General features: G+C 24.1%; 1 pseudogene; it reads left to right on the forward strand.

Moving 5' to 3' along the window:
- Positions 1–7,388: 7,388 nt before the first annotated feature.
- The window catches only part of LOC145829130 (mRNA-capping enzyme-like), a 37,079-nt pseudogene continuing 21,471 nt past the window's right edge, over positions 7,389–22,996 (forward strand).

Consider the following 22,996-nt stretch of genomic DNA (forward strand, 5'->3'; position numbering starts at 1 on the left):
TATCTTTATGATAAGTTTTTCGTGTCAAATCAAAGTTTTATTACTGCTCATGTAAAAAACTGCTTAAACTTCAAGGTTTTTACTTTATAATTTCAAATTTTCACTATTTACAGGTGTTTCTATGTTTTTTAAACCTAAGTTGGCAAGTTCTAAGTTTTTCCAGAATTTAATATTTCGTGGCAACCGTGATATCGTCTTATTATGAATTTTTAAAGTAGTTTCCAGAATATTTAGGAATACTTTTAATGACCATTTAATTAATAAAAAGTGAGATATAGTTATAAAAACTCACAATAATTAAACTTTGATTTTAAGTAAAATTAGTTTTGCTTCAAAGTTTAAAATAAAGTTTTAAGTATTCAGGAAGTTACTAGAGTAAATTTTAACATTTTATAAGTATATCTCACTTTTTTTTTATTAAATAGTCATTATAAGTTTATAGAAAAGTTTATGGTAATATAAGTTCTATAGCTGATCTAAATTGATTTGTTTTTAATAAATTGTTTAAATATGAGCTAAAAATGTGAAAAAAAATCAATACTAGAATATTAATACATAGGTTATGATTTAATATATCAGAAATTGTGAGTATAAGTTTCATATAAACTTTTTTTTGGACCTTAAAAAAGTAATGCTAAAACTTGTGCTTGAATTTGTTTTGTTAATATTAGATTGTCAATCTACTTAAAAATAATAAATATATGCAGACATAAACTGTATATTGACATAAACCAACTTGAAGTTATAAGTTTAAACTAAGATAAAACTGTTTAGACAGAAAAAAAAAACAATTTCAAAACTTTGTCATGTAGTAAACATCAAAAAATTGTTTTTATTACTACTTGCTACCATAAACTACAAAAAGTTAGAATTTAGCTTTTTCAGTCTCAAAAAGACTCAAAATTCTCAAAATAAACAACCTTGTTATAACTGATTATTTTTACTAAAATTTACAGGCTCTCCAAAACATACACAATAAGATAATATTTTTAAATTCTAAAAATCTTTTTAATCCTTATCACAAGTCATTAATGACACATTTAAATAAATAATCAATCGAATCTAAATATAGACTGAAAGCTATATTAAAAAAAAAAAAGATACTTTAAATAACAACATGGTGTTTTTAAACGAGTCCTAACTTCTTATACTCTAATAATCTATCCATAAAATAAATGTTTTAAATTTTGAAAATAACCTTATCTTAAATAATAAAAAATCTGGTTAGGCCTGAGCTATGCAAATAATATTTCACTGAACATAAGTGACCTAGGGAAAACCTTACTCAAATGAAACAAAATAAATTACCTACAAGAATACTTATTTTTTATATTTTTGCAGCAGAAAAGCCAAAATGTTATTTGAACTGAAAAAAGTTTACGATATAAGATATAGATTATGGTAAACTCAATTTATTGGTACTACTGATCACAACTCTATTTAATTACGGTCTTAGACTACGTTATATAAATTAAACGAGATATTTTGGTAAGTGTATCTATTATACTAAAGAACAACACATTAGCAATTAACTACAAAAAATAAAATAAACTGGCAAACATATAAATCATACATTTAAGGAATTAAACTCCAGTATAAATACTAATTTTATATTCAAACAACGCTTATACAGGATCACAAAAATAAGTTATAGATAAGAATAGTATCAGTATTTCCTACACTCAGCTACACAAAACATAACTAACTGCACATATAAAATATATTTGTTGTGGTTTTTATGGAGTATTTGATCATTAATTAACCCTCGTCTGTCATTGGCCTTTTAGGTGCTTGAAATAGAATAGTAAAAGCTAGTTGCTTAATTTAAATTCATAGCTGTTGAAATACTAAATAAATATTTTAGATACAAAATGGATTTTTGTGTTCTTAAGTATACTATTAATATTACATCTTAATATTTTAAGAATATTTTTGTAGCATTTTATATAAATATATTTTTCTACTTATATAAAATATTTCATCAATGTAAAACTAAAAGTGTGCTATCTTTGTGCTATGATAATAAAAACAGTAGTATTATTAAAATAGTATAATCAAGTTATGTATAATTAAATTTGTATAATTAAGTTAAGATCTAACTAATTGGGATTTAAACCAATAAGATTATTTAAACAAAAAAATTACACTTAACAATAAAATTACTACTAAGTTCAGTTCTAGAACTACATTTGGAAGGTGTTGACTATAATCTCTACATACTATCTGTGGGTGGGTTGATTTATTTAGATCTATCATAGAAATGAGAATTTTCATAAGATCAATTTGCTTTCTTCTTGACAGATTCTAAATTTTCAAACATTTTAAAATAAATGGAAACAAATGACACATAAATCCCATTACAAAATACATCTGTATCTTAGCTATATCAAATCTTACTATTCATTCAATTAGTAAATAGTTGAATTAATACTTCTTTATACTACTCAGTTACTGAAAAAAATCTAAAGTGAAAAACATTCTACAGTTTCCTATTTACTAGAAAAATATTAATACATTGTTTCTAATAAAAAAATTAGTAGGTTCAAAAAAAACCATTTTGCATAAATCATTTAATAAATTTGGATTAAGTTGTTTCAAGATTTGGTAACTCTGGCAAACCTACATAAATATTTTAATTGTAAAACTATTTCTACTAGTTCTTTATAAGTCTTAATCTATGTGATTCATAACACTTTATATAACTTCTCAAAATTTAGTAATTTAGAGTTTTAGACTTATTTGTATCTATCAAAAATCAATTTCTTTTACATAAACTGACTTTAATAAAACTTTACTACTCCGACTAATTTTTCTGGGTATGAGTCAAATATTCACGAAAGAATACTTTTGTACATAGAGTCACTTTTGCACGAAGACACGTTTGCTCGGCGTCAATTTTGCACGAAGGGTTAGTTTTTCTTATTAATTTATTTAGCTTTGCAAACTTTTTATTTTATTTATTTTCACTATCATTATTACCCCTAGTCCATACCTTTCGGTCGGTTTTTTTTTGTTATGTTTTAAATTTTTTTCTTATTCATTTTTATTGTGCACGAGGGCACAAAATTGCACGTATATTCTTTTGCACAAAGACAAATCTGAAAAAGCAGACAAAATTGCAGGAGAGGACAAAATTGGAAGAAGACAATTTTGCTCAAGGGTAAACCTAGCACGCAAATGAAAAACAAACTAAATGAGAAATTAATAAAATATCAAAAAAAAAAGTTTTTGACCGAGGGTAAGGGTTAGTTGTAACAGTTATAGTATAAATAAAAATAAGAAAGTAATTAATAAAAATTATTATATAAAAAAAAGCTACCGATCGAGGGTAAGGGTTAGGTGTAACAGTGATAGTAAAAAAATATATAAATAAAAGTAATTTAACTTGTGCAAAAATGTCTGCTCGTGCAAAAGTTGCCCTTTATAAAAAAGTACTTCGTGCAATTTTGTGCTCTCGTTCAACTTGACAGCTACCCCAAAATAAAGACACAAGTACTACATTTAAGTTAGCATAAATTACTAAAACCACTATATTATAAGAATTTGCACAAATATTCTTATTTTATCAAGTTTTCTACAAAAATATTTTGTCAACTTTGTTTTTGTGTTTTGTATTCTAACATTTAACTTTTTAAACTAAAATTAATATTTTATATTTCTTAATATGTGTAAATATGTATAAAATATTTTAATTGATTAAGTTTTAATAGTGTTAATACTAGTCAAATATAAACCTTTAATATTAATATAATAGTATAATTTGATAAAAACACTATTAAAGTGGAATTAATTTTATCATAATAAGTGATATTAATTAAATTTCTTTTTATTTTATTGTTTTTGAATTCTTTAATGAAGTTCTGAACTTTAAATTCTCTTATTATGTTAACATGAATATTAAAACATTAGTTGAAAATATATTTTAATAAGACTAAAAACTAAAAACTGCTATTTCAGTTTCAATCAAGGTTGCCAATCTTTGAAGCAAAAAACATTTTGAGTGACCTTGAACTTTTCTGTTCATTAAGTAACTTGGAAAATCTTTACAAAAAAACCTATTATACTTTTGTGTATATTTCCAATAAACTTTACAATTCAATGTAAACCAAATTTTACACAGCTTAAGCTGTAAAATGTCAAAGTATAGAAGTTAAGACAACTAAATCTTACTCAAAATTTAAAAAACTTACTGATCAGAGAATCCTAAAACTAGTATAGTTTTTTTATAAAAAACCAAACTAATCTAAGTCATCCTGAGTTAAAAAATATAACATTCTGAATTACCCTGAGATATTCTGAACTGCATTGAGTTGGTAGCAACCCTGTTAATATATAAAATTAAAAGATATAATGCGTAGTCTAAAACCATTATAGACAAACTATTACGTAAATTTAGGTTATATGTTTTATATGATGTTTTAAAACAAAACAGATAAAAAAATAACTATAAGAATATTGCCTCCATTTTATTTTTTTAAAAAGTGAAAAATTTTTGTAATTTAAAATTAGTTTAAGCACCAAAAGTTCTTAAAAATTATTTTTAAGTTCAACATTTAACAAAAGTCATTGCAAACTTTTTTTACTTAAGTAGTTTTTTAAAATTAAAAAAAACAGAGATAGAAGTTATTTAAAGCTAACATAAAAGCTCAGCCTTTTTTTTTTCTAGTGTATTCAGTCGTAGTATTTAGTCAAAAAACATTGTCTTTTTTATAGACGTGTTAAAAATGTTAAATCGTTAAGAAAAAACTTATGAAAGCTATATAGATATTAAACTTATTTGTTTGTACCTCCACTATCCCTAGCTGCTTTTTTCAATTTCCTCACTTTTTCTTCTTCCTGCTTCTTTTTCCTCCACTCAACCGCCTCTTGGGGTTCCACTCCGTCTTTGGAGTAAAAAACAATAAAGTCTTCACCTTCAACAGCTTTGACTTCAATACCTGTTTGTTTAAATTTTACACATTTTAAAATTGATTAAAAAAATAAAATAGTACTGTATATAAAATAAATTGATAATTTATATTCTACTGAAATACATATATATCTGTTAGTTGAAATAATTGATTAAATCTATTCAGTATAGAAAGTATGAACTTTGGTAAGTCTGTTTATCTAAATACAATAAAAGGAGTTGTATGGTAATTTTAGCCGAATGGTTTTGAAAATAGATATAATAAACACTGATTTAAACTAGTTTAAGTTTTATTTGTTATTTTATAAACTTACTAGTTTGACGACCGGATTCTTTTGGTTCTGTCTCCATAGTACTTTTGTTTTTTTCTAAATTAGGAAAATTATAAATTCCTGTCGATTTTATAAATGTTTTCAAATATCTCATTATATTAAAGATGTTTTTTTATGTAATTATTTAACTTATTTACATACTGACACAATTAATATAATAGTATACACTTTTAAACAAATATAGTTCTTAATTGAAACATATATAAATTATAATCCTTAACAAGAATAATTAAGTCTAAAATTACTTAAACTAAAGTAAAACTTATAAATTTTATTAGTAAAACTAACCTTCTCTCTGAGATTTTTATGTTTTATAGCAAAACAAACATTATCAAACTGTTTAAACAAACATCATGACTATTCAAAAAGTCAATTTTTTAAATAAGAAAAATAATTCAGAATGCTCAAGTATACACATATTTTTCACTTATATACATATAAGGTCAAAAACTTAATATTTGTTTTATTTTATTGAACATTTTAACACTAGAAACAAACAAACTTGAATCGTAATTGTTTACTATTTACAGTATTATTTAAGCTGTTTTGTAAAAAAGAAAACATCTTAGATTAGTATTTTTTGACATCTTATAAAACAAGTTATTTAAACAAATTATTATTAAAGTTTAAAGTTTATGATTTAGATTAATTTAAGCTGTTGTCTAAAATTGTTACTTAATTATTAAAGACCAAGTTTAAAAGCTTAACACATAGATTAAAAAACAAATACAACTTTTAAACTAAACTAAAAGAGAAACTAAACATTAAATTAAACATTACTACACTTCTTAAACAGCAAAACAATATAATTTATAAAAAACTTTACAAAAAAGCGTAGGCTACATTTTTTTACTGCAATTTTTATTGCACTTCTTGTTTTTTACTGAATGATTTATGTGGATGTTTTATAGAATTGAAGTACAAAAAGGAAGTAATATAAGCTTTTCTCAAATTTCACGTTAATTAGAATATAATTTAGCTTGACAAAGGATTCAAATTGTTATTATTGTTATTGTTGATTTAAAAAAAAAAACTTTATTGATGTTTGTAAATTAAAAAATTTTTTGATCAACAAGAGTAATCTTTTTTTTTTGATAATGCACTTTTAACACGGAGAGAATATTAAAAGAAATAAAATTCAAACGGAACATTACTTTGCCTACTACGCTTTACTAGCTAACTAAAGAAATAATTATACGTGGCACTTTTTTCACAGTGCTTTGTAGTTTGTTTTCCTAGTGTAAACAAAAAGTAAACAGTTAAAATTTAAAACATAAAGTACTATAACTAGAAGAAGTATAAAACAAAAAAATTGTTTAATTTATAATAGTTACCAGCATTTCAAGTGAATTTATTGTGTTCTTTAAGACTTTTCTAGACTGTAGTTTTAAAATAAATAACCCAAAGCTACTCAAAAATACATTACTAAGTTTTTTAACTTAGCTGTTAAAAGTTGTGGGCTTCGGATGTTGGTGGTCAAACATCTAAAGCCTCAGTTGGGTCAGGTTGACTTCCTGTAGGCAGATAGTCAACCTGACCTTTTTGTTCATACTTCTCATTTAAATTATTAAAATTGTACAAAATAACTTTAAACTACTTATAAGTGCTAACTTGTAAATTATCAGTGGATCTTCTATACAAAACACTTAATGCTACTCCAGGCTACTTTATACAAATCACACAATACAGTTTTGAGTGATGAATCTTTTATATAAAAAACAACAAGAAATACTAGCATATACAAAACTATAAATTGTTATGATAAACACTTAAGAAACTACAAGCTATTAAAATCTATTTCAAAAGACTTAAAACAATAAACTAAAAATTAAATAAAACTTTGAGTAAACAAGAAACTGTAAAAGGTTTAATAAACTATTAAACTAGAAACCTGGCAGTTTAAATATTTAAACAGTTGAAATATTCACTTTTAAAACAAAACAATACCTACAATAAGCAGTCACAAAGTATTTAAGATATGTGTTGCTCTAAGCTGCACAACAAACTAAGTGACTCACTGCTTACATGAAACTGCATTTCAAATTTTGACTTTTTGTTGCATCAGTATTTAGTTTAAAACATTACGTCAGATGATTCTCATTGGCTCGTGCATTCAACCGTATCAACTCTAAATACTCTTTAACACAATGACAATGCAAGTAATTTTGCTTTGTCATTACAAAGTGTTAAATTTTGTTAACAATTGAGGTCTATAAGTTATTTACTAAGTATTTAAACATAATCAGTTTTATGTAGAACCAATTTAGTTATACTTAATTAAAAGTTTAGTTACAAAGTAAAAATAATTTGATTGTATTTAAATGAAGTTAAGAAATTTTAAGCCTTGTTCTGTTAATCGAACAATAATTTTACAGAAAATAAAAGGTGTTTTAATTTTTAATGAAACAAATGAAAACTATTGATAGAGTTTCTGTATCTATAGCGTCAATGTTGTAAATATTTACATTTTGTATGAGATAGTTTTCAAACAAAAAAGAAATTCAAATATAAATCAAAAAAAAAATTTAATTTAAATATAGTATTATTAAATTATATCAACTGGTAAGTTTGGATTATAAAATGTTTTCAAATTTATTAACCATAGTAATATCAATAACAAAAAACTGCAAAAAAAAAGATTATGAATAATAGTTTTAAATAATACTTTAAATAAGCGGCATAATTAAAATTAATTAAACTTTTACGTAAGTTATGAAATATTTGCATTTTTATTTCTAAGTGAATTAAAAACAATAACTAAAAATAAAAATAAGTTTCCAATGAATGTGAGTTTAACAGTGTAAAAATAAATAAAATAATAAAAACAGGGTTGCTACTCATTTTTTCAAAACATTTCTTCCAGGTTTTTATAAGTAAACATTTTCGGGTCTATTTTTAGTTTATAGTTAAATTTAAGGTAAGAAAATATGTTAAAAAGTATAAAAACATTGAAACATTTTGTAAATCTACTTTAAATATGTTTTTTTTAATTAAAAAAATTCAGATGATGACAAATTTTTAAAATTTATGTCAAAGATTTTTGAGTCAAATCAATATTGTACTACTGAACCTGTAAAAATTGTTAAAATTCCAGGTTTTTCCAGATTTTCTCAAGTTCCAGATCTTTTTGCCTAAATTATCTATTTTCAGTTTTTTCCAGGTATTTACAGGTTTCCAGGTAAAGTGGCAACCTTCTGAAAGTAAGAGTAATGCTGTAGGGCGAATTTTGTGAAAAAAATCATAGACTAGCCAAAAATATTTTGAGAACTTTTTTCAGGTTTTCTGAATTTTTTCAACGTGTTGAAATTTAAAAGTTTTTTGTTTACTTACAAGATAAACTTGACTTAAATAAACAAACTTGACAAAATGATTTTTATAAAAGGAGTTTGAAAATTAAGAATAAATAACTATAATTTAACCTTAATAAAAAACAAACTCTTCGTATTTATTTGATCAATAAATCCATCAAATTACGTAAACAAAAAGTTCAGGTAAAACTTGGATGGGTCATATATTTGAAAAAAATAAAAATCTTTGAAAAAATTTAATAACGTTATAAAACTTAATTATATAAGTTTGTTTAAAATAAAAACTATCTAAAAGATAATTTACTTTTACTATAAAACCATGTAAAAAAAGAAACAAAACCTTTTTGAAACTTTTCTGAAACATTTGTTTAAGTATAAGTTATAGCATATGTTATAAAAAATAAATTCTGAAAAAAAAAACTAATAACGTCTTAAAACTTAATTTAACAAGTATGTTAAAAATAAAAATAAAAAATAAATTTTGGAGAAAAACGTTGCAATGTAAAAAATGCTAAAAAACAATAAGTTTTTAAAGGGGCCCCGTACAAAACTAAAACCCTAATTCGATGAAAATTATTGTGAAAAACTAAGCAAAACAACGTTCATTAGAATTGTAAAAAAGTTCCAAGTTAGCGTTAAAGGAATTGAAAACAATTGGTTTTAAAGTTTGGCTAAAAAATAAAATTACAAAAAAAGCAATTTAAGCCAAGTTCACGCTCGTATAATGTTCAAGCCATTTAAAAAAAATTAACCGTAAAATGTTTTTTAAACGTTTTAAACATTCAACCTTTAATAAATAATATCACGTACAATTTTTAAGAAAAAATGTTACAGTTTAAAATAATTCTTATTTAAAACTACTTTCTTTTATAAACTCTTTTAAACATTTGTGCAAAAATTTAACAAATTATTAGATGTGTTTTTGAAATATTATAAAAATAAACTTGCAAAAGTAATCAGTTAATTGCAGTCTGTAAAGGTTTTGGAACCAATGATGTATACAATGATTGATGTTCATGTATATAAGTAACAGTTCTTCAAACTAGGCCATTTATAAAATGTCTTTAATTTATTAATGGCCTACCTTGGGAAACCATGATTAAAAGCCATGTTTTAAAGAACGTTTTAAAAATACTAGACTTTTTGTTAAAAAAAAAACATTTAAAGTATGTTAGAAGACTTGTTAGAATTCTAAGAGTTACTATGGTAACTCAGAAATTAAGCGAATGAACTTTGGTATGTTTTAAGTTAGTAATTTCATGCTCGAGTAAACAAAGCAGTGCTTTTTATAATGTTAGTTCTAATTTTTTTTTTTGCTTTGATATATAATATACGGGTAGGTTTTAGTTTAAGTATGCAAGAAAGAAAACTGTTGCACGGAGTGTCACTTTTGAACGAAAACACTTTTGCACGAGTTTTAATTCTTTTTGATATACTTAGTTATTCTTAACTGTTATTATTAACCTAACCGTTACACTATTCACCTTTACCCTTTTAAATTAATACTTTATTTTTTTTTTACTATCACTGTTACCTTCGGTCGGTAACTTATTATTATTTTTAAGTGTTTTTATTCTAATTTTTTTTAGAAATATTTTAGCTCTAAAAGAACCTTTCGTTCAAAATGGTCTTCGTGTAGAAATGTATTTTTGTGCATTTTTGGCTCTTTGTGCATATTTGGCCCGTTTTAATAATAATCATTTAGCTTGTAGATTTTTTTTTTTACAATTTTAGAACTCGTATAATTTAAATCAAATAACATGACTATTTACAAACTTCAATTTTATAATACTTAACAATACTTATCAAGTTAAACAAATCCTTTTATGTAACGTATAGTATAATAATAAATATTAATTATGATTATAAAGTTTTTGAACCTTATATATATACACTTTTTTGTAGTATCCTTTTACCATCTTAAGATTTGGTTTACTTACTTTTATTTAAAAGTCTAGTTTGCTTAATTTTACCAAGTGCTTATCTAAACAGTATTTATTTCAAATTTTTTATTTAAACTTGTTATGATATATTCATTATCTTTCTTTAATAATTTTTAGTATTATATTCTTTTGCTCATTTAAACACAACAGTAGTTGATAATTGTGTTTTGAAAAATTTTCTACTTAATTAAAATATGCATTGTATTTGTCAATATTTCTTACTTATCACGTTGATTATATGTTTAGTTACCGTTTTTTATTAAATTTAAAAGATTTGCTGAATAATTAACTTTAAATGAGTTAATTAGAAAAATTGACTCATTATCAACTGATTGGCACTTTGTACAAAATACAAAATAGGTGTAAACTCACTGAGAAGTTTAAACTCTTGGAATGATAGTCTTTTTTTATTATTAAATGTCTAGTTTATATATTTTTGAATAGAAATGATACTTACTAAAACATAAAATGACAAGTTTAATGAACAAAATAAAAATAGTTTAGTTTTGACATGTAAATATAAAAGTAAATATTACTTCTAATCTTTATAATTTTTTTTTCTTTAACATCCAAGTTATAATTCATGGCCAGTGTTTTAAGATGTTTTGTTTGTAAGTATAAAAAACTTACATTGAAAAATAATTTTTCATTAATTCTTAAGTACTTATAGGTTTTGTTAAATTTAATATCAACAGATATAAGTACTTTAAACACAATTTTTTTGGTTTAATTTAAGAGGAAGTTCACTGTAAATTTAATTTATAACTATAAGGTATTAGTTCTTATTTTCACAAATAAATTCAACAATACAATGTTTTACTCCTGTATTAAATATAAGAGATCATCAGTTATGAAGATAATTCTTAAAAAGTTTTTGAACAAACAAATGGAAGGTATCATAAACAAAAATATGTAAAACAATAAAGTGCAAAACTTAAGAATGTAAAAATACTGAAAAACTTGTAGTTTTAAAAACACATCTTTAAAAAGAAAATATACCCCAAAAATACAGCTTTTATAATTATTGGTTTTATAATTAGTCTCCTTAAAGATACTTAACTTGAGAATATTTTATTGTTAAATTTAAAGCAATTTACTACATTAACTATATGGTATAGCAAAAAGTTTTTACTTTAAATCATAAGCCTCCATATACATTTAATTTATAGCACTTTTAATTATGTCCATTATACTTATTTAGATAAACTTGTGTAAAAGCTATGAGTTATAAAAAAAACAAACAGAGTTCCTTACCACAAAGGTGGTTACATTGCCCGAGAAAAGGACAACCAATATTAAATACCTTTCTTCCTTTTAAAACTCCTCTAGATGATAAATTTGAAGTCGAAGATCAATACAAGTAATAAGTTTTAATTGTTTTTGTTTGTTTTTTTTGACAAAAACTTGAAGCTGTTCATTATCCTCATAAATAAGTTGTAAGAAAACGTTAAAAATAAATGCTTTCTGGCAACTCTAATAAAAGTATTTGGTCTTATTAGTTCAAAGAAATCTATTTATAATTAATGTTAATACATAACAGGTTTGACCCTATAATGCTGTCTAGAAGTATCTGCAATTTAGGCTTAGTTATTGATCTGACCAACTCAGAAAGGTAATAAAATATATTTTTTGTAAATTACTACAAAGCAAACTTTTACTATACGTTACAAACATAGTAATATTTATAGATGTAAATATTACTTAAAAGCTAATTAAATTTTGATAAAAATTAAAAAAAAATTAACATTTTGTAAAAATTTTTTTAATAAAATTTTTTTTTAAGACAAATTTTATATGGAAAGAATAAACTCACTTCCAATGTACGTCATATAGTGCACTTTATTGTACATAATTTTACTATACTGAAAATTAACTTTAGTTATTAGTTTTATTTGTCGCAATATAAAGTTATATACGGTTAAGAAGAGTAATTAAAAGAATAAAACAATCTTAAGTTATTAGTAAAGGCGAACCAAATTTATTATTTGAAAACTAGAATAATGGTACAAGTTATAACAAAAGGAATTATAAATAAAAACCATAGCTACTAACAAGTATTATAAAACCATTCAGATTAGTATATGTAATTTTACTTAGTTTAACACTAGTTCTCGTATTAAGCCTACTATTATAGCTTTAAGTCAGTTTTTACAGTATATAAAATTTCAATAAGTTTTTCAGATAAAGATGTTTTTGTAAAAGTTTTCAACATAAACGCTCAGCCACAAATTTTACATCATTTTTCATCAATGTTTTTCTTTTAAACCTTCTTTTTTGTTTTTCGAGCTAAAGACCTCAAACTTTTAGGAAACAAACTTTCCTTATATAGTTTAGTTAAAAGATTTTGAATGTTTGTTTTAGAAATAAAATACAAATTCTAAAATAAATAAAAAATACGATTATTTTTTAATAAGTTTTTTTTGTTAGACAAAATCCTGTATTAAATCAATTTAAATGTTAGTAAGACATTTTGTGAAAGTTTAAAAAAAATGGTTAAACAATGAAGGAGAAGAAAAATTATAAATGAAATCGTTTTTTTTTCATTTTTTTGGTTTGTACTTTCTGTAAAGTACCTATTGAGCTTACTGACTTCAATCGCTTATATATACCGAAAGTATTTTGTAATTTTGCTAAGCGCTTAAAAAAATTTCAAAGCTAAGGTAAAAAAAAACTAAATTTAAGTGTAAAACGTTCCTAAGCCCATAAATTACTTCATAAGTATCTACTAGTTTATGTGAAAGAAAATAAAAGTTCTATAATTTATAAATGGTAATAATGAAACAGATATAAAATAGTTTAAAAAAACAAAAAAAAATTATTTAGCTTCTTAGATACATATCTTCAATAGTTAGTATGTACACTTTTAATATTAATTAAAAGAAGAAAGCTCGTTAGAAATATATCTTGTTGTACACCTGTTGATATAAACAATTACAACTGATAAATAACAAACATCATATGTACTTTTTTAAAATTAATTTTCTATGTAAGAATGTAGTTTGTAAATATTTTTTGCTTTTTAGATACTATTCACCGGATAGTTTTCAATCAAAAGGTATTCTCCATAAAAAGATTGCTTGTAAAGGGTGAGTGTCTGCTTAAGTCTATTTTTGTTAATATGTTTGCGTTTAGTTTAATTGCATGAACTAACATTTAAAAGCACTACTGTTAAAAATTATTCTTATTATTAGCTAATTAATAATTTTTCAAACATAGATGTTAATTTTTAAAAAACGAAATAAACTTTCTTTAGTAAACTATAACAAAGAAAATAAGAATTTGTTGCGTTTTTGTGGGGTATTCGTTTAAATATAATTTATTACCTTTTAATTATTAAGGCATACAAAGTACAATCGTGCAACGTATATAAGTAAAGTTTTTTCTAAACATTTATTAATTGTTGTTGATGATTAAATGCATAAAATTTGTTTCACGCCTTTAAGGGCATGTGGAAGGGGTGAAATTAAATAGTAAAGGGGATGTATATCACTTTTTTTACAATTTAATTTTATTTGTAAAATTTTAACTAAGCTACAAACGTAAGTTAACAAATAAAATATTGAAAACTATACTTGAAAGATATTTTATTAAATCAAATAATAGTATGTATTAAAAAAAAAAAGTTTTTTTTGTCATAAAATTTAAAAACCTAAAGTATAACTTTTAATAGATTTAAAAAGCAAACTTTTATTTTTTATATATTTTTTCCCTTCAGTTTTGAGGTATTTTTCTTAAAAAACGAAGGAGGAGATATACTTTTACTGACTATCTCTTCGCTTAATACGTTTAGTTTTTGCCTCCATAAAGAACCTATTTTACTCTCCGACTATAACTAGCTGTATCTCAAAAAATATATTGTTTTTTCAAAATCTCCTGTGTAACCTTTAACTTAGTTACAACCCTACAAAATAAGAATAAGCTGTAAAGAAAATATTTATCCTTCAACCATGCCCTTAAAATTATATTAGAATTAAACTATTAACTATATGAACAAACTGTTACAATTTAGAAAAACAAAAGTTGTCTTTCTTGAATTAAATTTATTTTGTTCGGTTATCGTTAGTTTTAAAAATATTTAAGTAAAGAGTCAGGTTAATATTGTTATTAAGTACTTCTAACTGCTTAACGAAAGTTCTAATTAAACTTAGACTACAGATAAAAAACTTCACGACGTGAATTGTTACTTATAAAATTTTTGTTGCATAAAAGCTTAAACAATTCTGAGATGTTATTATTTTTTCAAATTTTAGACATGGTGAATGTCCAGATGCTAACACAGTGCAACTATTTAACCAAGTTGTGGATACTTTTAGAAGAAATAATCCGGGTAAAATAATAGGAGTGCATTGTACCCATGGCTTCAACAGAACAGGATTTCTTATTATATCCTATTTGGTGGAAAGACTTGATTGGAGGTAGTTTATAGTGCCTAAACTTTACTAAATTTTATCAAGAAACACATACAGCCATCGATAATCCCGTAAGGTACGCACAAAATTTTAAATAAATAGAAAATTAATGAAAACGAAAGAAGTTAGATCAGCATTTCTCACCATTTTTTTTTCATTTTTTACCCCTTTTCGGATGTTAACCCCAAATTTACCCCTTTTAAATAGTAATTGATAAATTTATCTCCAATAAACGAATTAGTGTTTTATTTTAATGAAAATATTCTAAATTTTTTGATCTTTAAGCTTACAAAAACTAAGAATTTAAGTTTAATTACAAATATTAACATGGGCCTTTCTTTTAAAGCTTAGAGTATATACTACAAGATATCTGTGACAGATTAGAAAAATTGTTAAAGTTTTCAGACCTGACAAATTTTGTAAAAAAATCCAATACAATCTTACAAAATCAACAATTTTCAAAACCAATTTTCTAAAAATTTTAAATAATTCCCTAATATATTATCTACTTATTCATTTCAAAGATATGTAGTTTTTAATATTACAAGCAACTTTTAAAAGGGGAAATTTTCGATTAAACTTATTTATAATATAATTATGACCAGAATTATTAAAAAGTCAGTTTATTTTACAAGTATTTTTTTCTACAAAAACTAAAAAACCTTTTGTATGCTAGGTTTTTATTTTTTAATTAAAATTTACCTTAAGAGTTAAAACACTTGCTCAAAAACTGTAAGCTGAGATAGATCAAAAGTAAAACAGTCTACTTTTGCCATTTTAGTTTCCACCTAACATAGAAAACCTATTGGACATGCTAACTTTGATCGATTATATCTCAAAATTTATTACAAGTTTCAAAAAAGGGTCAAAAACTAACAAGTAACTTAGACTAGTTATGTAAAACCTGAGACTTAATTTCAAAAAAAAAATCCTTTTGTAAAAAACAATACTTTAGTTTGTTTTACTGTATAGAGAGTTTTATACATTAGGCACGTAACATTATAATGTTTATTAAAAATATATATTTATAATACTAACCGAACAATATAACTTGTTTTATTAATTCATGTGCTTTCGCCTACTTCGATAATCAAACGCATCACAACTCCGTGTATTAAAAACTATAAATCCGAGGCGTGGTATATTCGCTCATCAGTAAAAAATATGTTATTCAATTTTGATTTTATAAAACGGAGTGTTAAATTACGACACGTCCTGACACTTTGTTTTATATAGCCTGGATGCAGCGTTTGAAGAGTTTTGTATGGCGAGAAAACCGGGAATATATAAGGAAGATTACATAACTGAGCTGTACGGAAAGTACTGTCCGGGTGAAGACATTTTGCCGGATCCCCCTCAGTTACCCGCGTGGCACACAGAGCGTGACGATGAAGATGAAAGTTCGTAAAAGTTTTTAATAACTTAAAATAGTTTTAATTATAAGATGAACTAGTATTTAAAAATTTATTTTGATGTTTATATGTACAATTAAACTATTCTGATTATTAAATTATATATTGTTTTTAAGCTTTTTTTATATTATTACAAATAACTTGTATAAAACTGATTATTATATAAATTTACAAAGGACTTTTAGCGATTACTGTCTATATTCAAACGTTAAAGTATAAATAAAGTTTTATTTCACTATTGTTTGAAAAATAACTTGTCAAAATATTTAGTGTGAAGTATATAATAAAAACTATTATGTTATTGATTTTGCAAGGTAGTTATTGTATATAACTTCTAACTTTTGCTGAAAAACTTTTTCTAAAAAAACATTTTATACATAACAAGCAATTATACTATTCAGAAGAAGAACATGTTGAACATGGTACGCAATCAAAAAATCGAAAAATTAAAGTAAGTTTAAAGTTAAAGTGTTTAAATTTGTTTTTTTTTTCAAGAAAAAAACATAACTAGTTTATATCCAGGTATTTTTTACTGGCTTAATTAACCAAATTGCTAAAAAACTTTATTAGTAATATTGCTTACTATATGAAATACAGGTAGTTAAGAAATCGTTCATTGATGGTATTCATATTTCTGGAGTGGATCAAGTTACGAATTGTGATGTAGTTTTTGAAGTTCAAAATACAGTGCAAAATATGTTAAAGAGCACAAAGTTAGTTGAAATGTATTATAGCTGTTCTGTAACTTTTTATACGTTAATGTTTAAATTTTGGTTCGTGTACTAACAATTATTTGAATGAAATAAATTACAAGTTATCTGATAACTCGAATTCTGATAACACTAATCGTTGTTAAAACCATCAAGAGACCTTATATATAAATTATTTAAAACTTGAAAAAAATGCATCCTGTAAATAATGAATTTATAATGGTAAAAAATTGCCATATGAATAATAAAATCATAACAGTTATAGTTTTTCGGTAGTTTTTAAACATCTTTTTCATCATGAAAAAAAGTTCATTTAGATTTAAATATTATGATTGAAATCGTAAATTTTTATTTATTTAAAAAATATATTTCGCATCAGAATTACTATGTTTTGAATAGTTGAAATTTGGATTGTCTAAAATAAAATCATCGCGCTCCATAAAACTTATAATCTTAATTAAATCAAAAAGAACAAACTATTAACTTAATTACTTTTTATTTTGGTAATTAAAAATTGTATTTATAATTTTTTATTGTGATTTTTTTTGGGCTTAAATCATGAGTACTAAATTTCGTTTTTCTTCTTAAATTTTTACATGTAAAATGATAAAATTTAGATATGATACGAAAAGTTTTTTATCTTATAAATATTTTCTCATAAAATTTTTAATTAAACGATTTTTTTTTTAATTTAATTAAGAATTTGTAACACTTAAGATTATTTTATCGTATTTTTTAAAAGTAGCATTAAAGTATATTTTTAATATATTTTAAATAACGTTATACGATATTCTATATTAATTTTTTACTTGTAAAAAACCTAAAAAAAAATTGTACGCTAATTCTGTGTACGATAAACTTAAAATGTCATTTATAACTGAAAGAATATAAGTTTTACTAAATTTTTTTTGTTTTGTTGTACTTCAAACTACTACAAGTGAAATAAAAAGCTATAAAACTATGCTTCTGACAGAAAAGGATTTCGAGGAGCGCAACCGGTTTCTATGACAAGAAAAAACTTGGAATTTCTTTCAAACAAGCCTTACATGGTCAGTTGGAAAGCGGATGGGACACGTTTTCTTATGCTCATACAGGAAAAAGACAAAATTTACATGCTAGATCGCGATAACGCGGTTTTCAAAGTAAGATGCTTTTTTATTCATTTTGAAACATAGGGATAACTAAATTATTACTTTTGTAGTGAACAAATAAATATGTGAAAAACAAATCTTCAAAGAAGCATTTAATTATATTTTATTGTCATTATACTTTTAAAATGCTTCTTTTACCTTAAAGCGTGTAATTATAAAAACCTGGAAATTTTTTTAAAACTCTTGAGAGTATTTGTCAAAATCATTTGGAAACCCTCTTTTATAATATTAAGAGAGTTATTTACATTTTTTTAACAAACATTTTTTTGTTAAACTGTTTAAAAGCGATTCGATTCTAGTCATAAAATACTCAAAATATTTACCATCCATCTTAATTTTAAGTTATGTAGATTTTTTGATGGTTAACATAAAGGCATTATGTCTTTGCGTCCTCAGACCACAATCTTTCGGTAGAGCAAAAACTCGGGTTTAGTTCTCGTTAAAACTCGTCAGTCTGTTTTTTACGGAAAAACCTGCAGTTGCCATCAACAAACGGTTTATCATGTTTTACCACAAACTTATTGTTTGCTAGTATGATCAGTGACGTCAACTCGTACTTTTGCCGTCTCTTTTTACCTTTATGTTACTTAAAGATAGTCTCATGTTATAGGAAAGTCAAGGCTTATCCCTGTAGACTTTCGCTGATGTTTTCTTAATTTGATGGTGAAAAATACCTAAAAGCACTGATAAACTTTTTATGATGATACAGATAAGTAGTTTTTGTGTTTAGAAAGTTTAAACACCTATCGTTTTTTTATCATTTTAACTGTTTGTTGTCAAAAAAATCTTTGACAAAAATCTAAATCAAGTTTGGTTTTTTTTCCATGAAAAAAATTATCAGTTGAAATAGTTTAACTTAGTTTTTATTAAGTTTAATTTTAGAGTTTCAACTAGACTAAAAAGTTTATGTAATAAAAGTATGTTAACGCAAAGATCTTAGAACTTTTTATGAATGATAGTTTTTACAAAAACTAGCATAACGATAATCAAGTGAACTTTTTTACAAAAACTAATGTTTAATTTGATTGCTAAAAGTAATAACAGGTATAAGCTTTTTTTTCAATTTCAAAATATCAATAATCAACTAGGTTTGAATAAATCTAAAAATTGCAGGTGAGTAACTTGAATTTTTTTAATCGAAAGTCTGAAGGTATGAATAGTTTTCTAGAACAAACGCTTGTTGATGGAGAACTTGTTATAGATGAACATGAAGGAGTGAAAATTCCTCGTTTCTTGATATATGATATCATCAAGTTTCAGGTTTACTTACAGAAAACATTCAAATGTATTAATCTTTGTTACACTAATAATTTATTAAAAAAAATTATGATAATTAAAAATTACTACTAAGTTTAGTAGAAATATTATTATAGTTTTATTATCAAAATTTAACCAGGTCTTTTATTTTATTGCTGAACTACATTATTCTAAAGTTTAATTTTTATTGATGATACCTAGTTTAAAACCAAAAATCTAGTAACTGTATATAAATTATCTTTTAAATAGTATAGAAGTTACCTTTATTTTTAATTTTAAGAGCAATAAATTCCTGAAGTTTTTTTGCTCAAGATTCAAAATCTAAAGACATTGTTTTAGTTATGATGTGTAGCATGATTAGTATATTTTGATACTTTAACAAGTCAGCAAGTCTTTTAAACATCGTTTTGTATTACAAATATAATAAAGCGTAATTTAAAATTTTGGTAAAACTAAGATTTTAAGAAACAATTAGTTTTATTTGAGTAGTTTGACTAATAGCTGTCTATTTAAGGGTCTAGATGTTGGACAGTGTCCGTTTAACAGAAGAGTCTTGTGTATAGATTGGTCCTAGAAACAAAAAGTTCAATGAAGGTAAACTTGATAAAACTTCAGAACCGTTTAGTGTGAGAAAAAAGGACTTTTGGCAGCTTAGTACAGTAAAAGTACTTTTAGATAAAAAGTAAGGTGTCTTTGAAGTTTAGAAAACAAATGTTTATTATTTCTCTGATATACATATATTATATCATTTTTAATGTTTATGGCTTGTAGTTTAATTTTAGCATAAGTAATCCCCCTTTGCTCTCGATAGAATTGAAAAAAATTAAATACTATTTTCTTCTAGTTATTACAAGCGATGAAGCTTCTTAAAACTGTTAATAAATAAGTATTTTTTAGATATTTTTACTCTTTTAAGTCCTTTTTTTACTTTTATTATATATTAAACTCTATATGTAGTATTTTGGTATGAACGAAAAATATCAATATAGGTTTACAAAATTAGTAAATTTTACAAATTTTTTAAAGAATTAGTAGGTTTTTATACATTATTTTATATATATTTATCAAATTCAATAACATATCATTATTATTATATTTATAATTTTACAGCTCAAGCTTTTGTAAAGGACTTCCTCATGAAATCGATGGGCTTATATTTCAACCTTCTGGACCTCAGGATGTAAGTTGAATAGTATGGTTGTTAAAAATTATAGTATTCTTGTGGCGTTATCCTGTAGATTTAAAGAATATGACATTTTTCTAACAGTCTATAAAATTTGTTAAAAGTTAGTCTGTTTAAAAAATTATAATGTACAAGCGTAATGATTATGTATTTTCTGTGTTATTTTATGTTAAATCAAGAATGTTTTGGAACAAATGTTTTGGAAATTTAGGTAAAGTTTTTGTGTTTTTTCTTAACAATGCTCTTCTTTTAAGTTCCTCTACTTAAAATTATATTAAGCTGCATAATTCATTTATAACATATAAATATGAAACGCTATCAAAAACGAACTCTTTAAGATTTTTTGTTACATGCTTTCCTTGTCTTACGAAGAAACGTTGAGATTTTTAACATGTGCAGTCTTTTCCGCAGTATCAGCACAAACTAACCACCTGCTTAACGGAATTGTTACAGATCTTAAACCTATCCTAGAATTAAGTAATGCAACTTATTATTCGTTTTTAATTGTCATTGCAAAAATGACTACGTAGGTCTTACATCTCAACCTTTTGATATCAGTGAGAGCAGCATGTAACAAAAAAGTTAAAGATAGTTCATCTGTAATGAAAACAAATAAAAGCATTTAATTAACTTTTTGAACTTTTGAAAAGAGTAATTGATGTTTAATTTTTCATAAAAAGTCAGTACTTTAACAAATCTTTAATAAGTATTACCATTTTTATGTTTTTAAAAGTTTTTTGAATTAAAGCAATTTATAGAGTTTTTAGCTTAAATATAAAAAAAAAAATAAAACAAGTTTGTCTTACTAAATGGTTAAATTATTTTTGCTAAAAACTGTTTTTAGAGTAAACTGTGGTGAAACATAATTTTGAACATGACATAAAATATTATTTTTTTTTAGTTTTACAAGTCTGGTAGATGTGATGACATACTGAAATGGAAACCTGCGGGTATGAATAGCATCGATTTCCGACTGCAGATAAGAACGCAAACCGGAATTGGACTAGTACCTACACTGCAAGGGAATCTTTATGTCAGTCATTATGAGTTTCCATTCGGTCTGTTAAAAAAGGTAAATGTTTTTAATAATCTGCAAAAATAAAATCTAAAAACAAACTTGACAACTTAAAAAATATTCACTATCTTAGCTTAATTATATATAGACATCAGAAAAGCTACAACATGTTAATAATAAGACTGTTAGTAGCATTTGACAATTTCAAATTTATATTTTTGAGTTTTCAAAAGTTTTAAAACAAGTGATTGATAAAACTTCAATGGTTTGTTTTATATAAAGTTTTCTTTTGTAGCAAGTTATATGCCAATAAAAATTACCGCTTAGAATCGTTTTAAACTTAATAGAAATAACTAGCAATTTTATATATGAGATAATACGCTAGTTGTTTTATCCTTTAAAAAAATTTAAACATGACTTGAAATATAACAGTGCACAAAGAAAATGCGTCAGTACGATGGAAAAATAATTGAGTGCGCATTGGACCGTAATGGATGGGCGTTCATGCGTGAAAGAACCGACAAGAGTTACCCTAACTCTTTAAATACAGCAAAGAGTTTGTTTATTCCTTTTTTAATGTAAACAATAGTTAATTAAGTTTGTTATAATTATGCACCTTAAAATAAACAAGCAACCAAACTGGTAATGATTAAACTGAGACTAATAATGTTTTTATAGCATTTTTTGTTATACCTTGAAACTCTAGAAACTTTTGTGCAAGTCTGTAGTTTTGTGCAGTCTGTAGTTTTTAGCGAGAGGTTCTAATAATTGTAAATTTAAATAGTTTTTTCCGGTGCATAATTTATTTAAGATAAATAACAAAAGACACTTCATTTTTTATTTAAATTCATTTGAGGTCTTTCGTAGTAAGTCTTATCTAAAATATCTTACCAAATTAAGCTGGATTGAAATTGAAATCAGAAAAAATTAAAGTTTTAAAATATGAAATGACTTAATGATCGAATGCAAAAACTAACTAAATGCTTATACTGTAGAACTTTGTTGTACTAATAAAACTCGATAAATCAAACTAAACTAAACCAACGAAAAAAATAAAACTGCACTTTCAAAATATCAATTTTTTTAACAACTTTTAAGTTTTATAAGTTACAATGATATAATAAAAATAATAGAATTTAAATAAAACTAATCCTAACTTGTAATATTATTAGGTATAATGGAAAGTATAAGAAATCCAGTCACTAAAGAAATGCTTTTACAACAAATATTTGAAAAAAGTTTTCGGAGTAGAGGTATTTGCACTACCTATAAGTATATTTTAACTAAGTAAACTTAAAACTTTATAAATCAGAAATGTGTATAAATATCTATAATACTTTTCATTATTATAAATTCAAAGTTTTATG

This window comes from Thalia democratica, chromosome 2 (genome assembly GCF_965202585.1).
Source record: "Thalia democratica chromosome 2, ktThaDemo2.hap1.1, whole genome shotgun sequence".
Classification (NCBI taxonomy): Eukaryota; Metazoa; Chordata; class Thaliacea; order Salpida; family Salpidae; genus Thalia; species Thalia democratica.